This window comes from Xyrauchen texanus, chromosome 16, assembly GCF_025860055.1.
Source record: "Xyrauchen texanus isolate HMW12.3.18 chromosome 16, RBS_HiC_50CHRs, whole genome shotgun sequence".
Lineage (NCBI taxonomy): Eukaryota > Metazoa > Chordata > Actinopteri > Cypriniformes > Catostomidae > Xyrauchen > Xyrauchen texanus.
This window is the reverse complement of record NC_068291.1, coordinates 15,478,031-15,484,964: the sequence shown is the minus strand read 5'-3', so window position 1 is coordinate 15,484,964 and position 6,934 is coordinate 15,478,031.

The following is a 6,934-nucleotide window of genomic DNA, read 5'->3' as shown; positions in this document are numbered from 1 at the left end:
CAGGTGCTGGCTCAGGGACGGTCGAGGCTTCAGGCACTGGCTCAGGGACGGTCGAGGCTACAGGCGCTGGCTCAGGGACGGTCGAGGCTACAGGCGCTGGCTCAGGGACGGTCGAGGCTACAGGCACTGGCTCACTGACGTCTGAGGCGACAGGCACTGGCTCACTGACGTCTGAGGCGACAGGCACTGGCTCACTGATGTCTGAGACTGCAGGCACTGGTTCATTGACGACTGAGGCTGTAGGCACTGGCTCGCTGACCGGGCTGGTGTTGGCTCGGGCTCACAGACTGGGGCAGGCGTCGGCACAGGCTCACAGACCGGGGCAGGCGTCGGCTCAGGCTCGCTGACCGTGGCTGGCTGATGCCGGAAGGCGGAAGCCCGTCTTCTCTCCCTCCTCCGGGCAGACGAGGTTGACCGTGTGGGTTCTGGGGAAGTGACTGGCGCGGGGGTTTGCTCTCTGACCGGAGGGGCTGGCGTGACAGGGGGAACTAGGGACGACTGGAGAGTCACCGTCGTGGGAGGAGAGGCAGGGTCCTCTTCATCGCCGCCCACGGTGAACTGCGAGCCGCAGGCCAGAAAGGTCGCCTCTAGGAAGTTCCGGAGTGTCCAATAGCGAGTCGCTGGTGGCAACCGCTCCCTCAGTGCAGCATTCAGGTTGCCCCTGAAGAAGACCACCAACGAGGAGTCCGGGAAATCCGAGACCTTCGCCAGCCTAAGGAAGTCGCGGACGTGGTCCTCTATGGGGCGGTCTTCTTGCTTTAGGCTGAGCAGGTGGTAGTTTGCATGTTGAACTGCTGGATCCATGTGCGGTCGATCGTTCTGTTACGAATTGCAGAGATAGCGGAGGGAGACGAAGGTTGAGGATCCACTTGCAGTATCTTTATTAACTGAAATCAATAAACAAACAAACAAACAAACAAGCAAGCAAGACAGGTATACGGAAAACTCGGGAAGGGAACACAGAGCAGGCTTAACGACATTCACTAACAAAACAAACGATCGACAGTGACTGAACAAACAGACAGGGTATAAATACATGAAAGGGCCAATGAACAAACAGAACTCAAAATAACATGACAAGGTGCTAAATAGAAACCAATGAGAAACTAACGAGGACAGGTGAAAACAATGAACAATGAACACGAGGGCTAACAAGACTGTGGAGTTACAGACGGGTCAAAAGTGAAAACTATGGAGTAACGAAAGTGACAAAAATGGAAGACAAAGGGGAAACAGTAGAACAAGACAAGGTCATACATTACATCAATACTGTCCAAACAGTGCCGAATACTTCCCCAGCTCAAGCTGGATGCCGCATAAATGTGGATCGTGTGCCTATTGTCATGTATGCACCACTACACACAAGCACTGTTCCCACAGTTATAAACACTTCCCCAGTAAAAGCGGGAAATACTATAAAGGTAGCGCGCGTGCCTGCTGTCATGCATGCACCCCTACACACAAACACTGTATGCATGCCCAAAAACCCCCCGCCGCGAGCGGGAGGCTTTATGAAAATGGCGCGCGTGCCTACTACGGTATATGCACCCCCACCCATAAGCGCTGCCCATACAGTTTCAAACAGTTCTCTGGCTCATGCCGCAAGCATCACAGATGCGACGCGCGAGCCAAGAAACTCCCCGCTAAGAACGGGAAGCTTTATGAAAGTGGCGCGCGTGCCTATTACAATCAATGCACCCCCACCCGTAAACACTGTCTATACAGTTTCAAACATTTCTCAAGCTCATGCTGTGAGCATTACGGAGATAGCGCGCGTGCCTGTAATCTCACACGCACCCCTGCACTCGGCACTCAACAAAGCTGCTCAGCGCGCTCCCGCGCCTCTGAGAGCTGTAAGCTCAGTGTTAGCACAAGGCAATTCTCCGGCAGGGCCCATACGTCACTGCGACACGCCCCCAGCCAGCATTCAGCCCATATCTGTGTGAGCAAAAGCCTGGGAAAAAATCCCCGACATGCCGAAATGGGTTCTGAACATAATAAAACACGGTTACTCGCTTCAATTCTCTCGCAGACCACCCCGCTTTTCAGCAGTGGTCGAGACGAAAGTGAGGAAAGATGTTTCACATGTTCTACGCACCGAGGTGCTCAAACTGATAGAGAAGGGCGCTATAGAAACTGTTCCTCCCTCTATGAGCGAGGCGGGTTTTTACAGCCGCTACTTTCTCGTCGAAAAGGATGGTGGCCTCCGCCCCATCCTAGATCTCAGACATCTGAACAAAGCTTTAATGATTCGCTCATTCAGAATGTTAACGACCAAACATATCCTCGCACAAGTTCACCCCGGGGATTGATTTCTATCAGTGGATTTGAAAGACGCTTACTTTCACATTCCGATAGCGCCTCATCACAGGCCATTTCTGAGATTCGCTCGAGGGACAGTCATACCAGTACACAGTACTACCATTCGACCTATCATTGGCCCCCCGTACATTCACGAAAAGTATGGACGCAGCACTTTCCCCCCTGAGACAGCGGGGAGTGCGAATACTGAATTACCTCGACGATTGGCTAATCCTAGCACAATCAGAGAGTCAGTTAACGACGCACAGATCTTGGATTATCAGCCATCTAGAATGCCTGGGTCTGAGAATCAATTTTGCAAAGAGCGTGCTATCCCCCAGCCAGAATATCTATTTTCTGGGAATAGTGCTAGACTCAGTGCAGATGACGGCGGGCCTCTCATCACAGCGCGCGCTCGCTATTCGGCACCTTACACATCATTCAGAGCGGGCGCACGCGCCCCGTCAAACGATTTCAAAGGATGCTCGGTCTCATGGCCTCGGCATCAGCTGTACTCCAGCTAGGATTGTTGCACATGCGTCCTCTCCAACGCTGGCTCAAGAGCCGTGTCCCCACTCACGTGTGGCGCTCGGGCCACTTTTTAATCAGAGCGAATCTTGGCTGTATAAAAGCCCTGACGCCCTGGAAGGCCGTCGACTGGTATCAAACCGGCGTGAGTCTGGGCGTGAACACACGGAAAAAAATTATCACGACAGATGCCTCCAAAATAGGATGGGGGGCCCTTTACGAGGGCAGGCCTGTCTCCGGTTTTTGGTCAAACCCGGAAAAGCGCCTACATATAAACTGTCTGGAAATGAAAGCGGTCGCCTTGGCTCTCAGAGCCCTGCTTCCGTACCTGAAAAACGAACACGTCCTGGTCCGAACGGACAACATGACGGTAGTATCGTATATAAATCGCCACGGTGGACTCAGGTCGAGCTCCCTGCACTCTATGGCCAGGGAGCTCATCTTATGGTCACAGCACAACCTGCGCTCGCTGAGAGCAGCGCATGTGCCAGGCGTCCTGAACCAGGGAGCGGACATGCTGTCCAGAGACAAAGTTCTCCCAGGAGAATGGTCTCTCCACCCCCTGACGGTTCAGTGGTTATGGCAAACCTTTGGCGATGCAGAGATCGACCTCTTCGCCTCCAGGGAAAATAAGCACTGCCCTCTTTTCTTCTCAAAGAGCACGGACGCGCTCGCCCAAGTCTGGCCGAGCCGCCCCTTGTATGCTTTTCCCCCGATTGCGATGCTACCTCAGGTCATCAGTCGGATCAGGGAGGTGAAATGTGCAGTGCTCCTGGTAGCCCCACTCTGGAAGAACCAGACGTGGTTTCCAGAACTGATGCAGATGATGCAATCTGCCCCATGGCCGATTCCGTTGAGGCTGGACCTCCTCAGGCAGGCCAACGGGATGATTCTTCATCCCCGCCCCGATCTGTGGGCCCTTCATGCATGGCCCCTCAACGGGTTCCAGAAAACCTCCCCAGCGGAGTGTTGAGAACCATCACTGAGGCGCGAGCGCCCTCTACGAGGCGCTTATATAGCCAAAAGTGGAAAGTGTTCAGTGACTGGTGTGATACCAAGAGCTTGAACCCCAAATCGTGTGAGATACCAAGTGTACTCGCCTTTTTGCAAGAGCTGCTGGAGGCGGGCCGCACACCCTCCACGCTCAAAGTCTATGTGGCTGCCATAGCGGCGTCACACAATCCTGATAAAGGACACTCATTAGGGAAAAATGACCTAATCATTCGTTTCCTAAGAGGCGCTAGGAGGATGAACCCTCCTCGCCCCCCCTCGGTACCGATCTGGGACCTGGCCACGGTCCTGGACGCACTCAAGAGTGCCCCGTTCGAACCTCTCCGAACCGTGCACCTTAAACAGCTCTCGCTCAAAACTGCGCTCTTGCTGGCACTCACCTCAGTCAAGAGAGTGGGCGACCTGCACGCGCTTTCATCAAGCGCTGCTTGCTTGGAATTTGGACCTAACGACTGCAGAGTTGTCCTTAGGCCAAAGCACGGGTATATTCCTAAAGTGCTCTCCACACCCTTCAGAGTACAGGTGATATCTCTGGCAGCGCTATCGTCTCCAGCAGACGAAAGCGACGCTAATTTACTCTGCCCGGTCAGGGCGCTCAGAGTATACTTGGAACGTTCTGCCCCGTTCAGAGAGACGGAACAATTATTCGTATGCTTTGGCGGCCGCACTAAAGGTCTCGCAGTTTCAAAGCAAAGAATATCGCGCTGGATAGTAGATGCTATAGCGCTGGCTTATGAAGCCAAGGGCCTTCAATGCCCCTTAGGCGTCAGAGCTCACTCTATGAGGAGCATGGCCTCCTCGTGGGCGTGGTCGAGTGGGATACCCATTGAGGATATTTGTGCGGCGGCAGGCTGGGCCTCGCCTTCGACATTTATCAGGTTTTATAACCTACAGGTCCCCTCATTGCATTCCAACATTCTATCAGCCTGACTGTAGTATGGACTGGAGTACGTATATGCTGAGCATTATCTCCTCCCTTATAAGGTCCGTCTCTGACTGACTTAGAGAGTTTTTATGCATATCAGTAAATAGAAAAATCAGTACATAAGATATGTGCTTGTGTTTTTACAATGAGCGCCCCACCATGGGCCACCTTGGGGCAAAGGCGCTCTGTATTATCCCATTATATAGCTCGCCGTTGGCCGGCTCGTTGAATAATCACTTTGCTTTAAGGCTCAGGCATCTGCCTCTGGCTTTATAGAGCGAAGTCAGCACGCATGGCGTTTTGCATGGTGTTCCCATAGCGTAAGCTACTTACGCAATAGGAGAGACCTCTCGAAAGGGAACGACTCGGTTGGTAACATAACCTCGGTTCCCTGAGAGGAGGGAACGAGTATTGCGTAAGCTGCCGTGCTTGTGCTTGGTCAGTCGCTTCAGTCCATTGAACCTAAAGAACTCTCATGACGGGGCGCCTAATATATAGCCTTAGCCACGCCCATCTTGGCGGGCTCTGAGCGCGCGGGCACGAAGCGCGCTCATTGGTTGCACGTTCAGAGTCGCCCCGTCATTGGTTCGAGCAAGTTGCCGCAGCACAGCCAATGACCGAGCTGCCTCGCTCATTGCTGTCTGCTGTGCAGCTGCAATGCGTTTTACATAAAGACTTCAATATTTATCGAGAAACGGAGTTTTCCCATAGCGTAAGCTACTTACGCAATACTCGTTCCCTCCTCTCAGGGAACCGAGGTTACGTTAGTAACCGAGTCGTTTTGTTCAGGCGCGCTTTACTGCTCAGCCAATCCCGCCGCTGACTAGAGAAACGTATCGGTTACCTAACGTAACCTCGGTTCTCTCTAGATGAGGGAACGAGTATTGCGTAAGCTAGCTTACGCTACGGGAAAGATTCATCTTTTCTGAGATATTGAAGCCAAAAAATTATCCTTAATTTTTGTATCCATTGTCAACGCAGTGCGGCAGCTGCAGACCTTGAGCGGGCTAGCTAGCGAGCTCATAGGTTGCTCTGCGGCAACTGCTGCAGCCTATAGACGAGCTTGGGCGAACTCGCATCCAATGAGAGGCGTCCGCGTGCTCACTGCATCAAAGCCCGCCAAAAGGGCGTGACTAGAGTGCATATAAGCGTAGTTCGTAGGCTGGAACCCTGGTTTTCATTGACTGAAGCGAAAAGTCGCTCGTGGCGCGAAGCACGGCCGGCTACGCAATACTCGTTCCCTCATCTAGAGAGAACCGAGGTTACGTTAGGTAACCGATACGTTCTCTTACGAGAGGTTCTCTCGTATTACGTAAGCTAGCTTACGCTACGGGAACCCATTGTCAACGCCGTGCGCGCCAAGCATCCACTGTATAAGCCCCAGGGAATTAAGGGGGACCCGGGGAGCCCTTATGAGTGGGGAAATAATATTTGGCCGGCAAGAATGCGGGTCATTGATTGTGTAATACATAAGCACATAGTAGGACGGGAACGACAGAGCGGCGGTGCCGGTCTGTGTGGAATGTGTCCCATCAGTGCAGCTCACCAGGGGAGCTGTAGCGTGATTAAACCGCTAGTAGTTTTGCCTGCAGAGCGGGCACTTCCATATTGTAAAATCTGACAAAGGTGGAGGGGAAGTCCATCCCGCTGCCACACATATGTCGTGAATGGAAATTCCGCTGGACCATGCCCACGAGGATGCCATGCCTCTAGTGGAGTGAGCCCTAATGCCCAACGGGCATGGCAGGTCTTTTGACGCGTATGCAGCAGCAATAGCGTCCACTATCCATCTAGATAGTGTCTGTTTCGAGGCGGCGAGACCTTTGGTGCGCCCTCCGAACGAAACGAAAAGCTGCTCGGAGCGTCTGAAAGCAGCGGAGCGTGCAGTATACAATCTCAGTGCTCTGACCGGGCAAAGGAGATTGGCGTCGCGTTCGCTATCCGGTGCTGGCAGCGCCGATAGGGAAATGACCTGTGCTCTGAAAGGAGTACCGATCACCTTGGGAACATAGCCGTGTCTAGGCTTTAAAATGACCTTGGAGTCACTTGGTCCAAACTCAAGACACGCAGCGCTGACAGACAGCGCGTGAAGGTCTCCCACACGTTTGACTGATGACAGGGCAGTCAGAAAAACGGTTTTGAGTGAAAGGTATTTCAAATCCACGGATT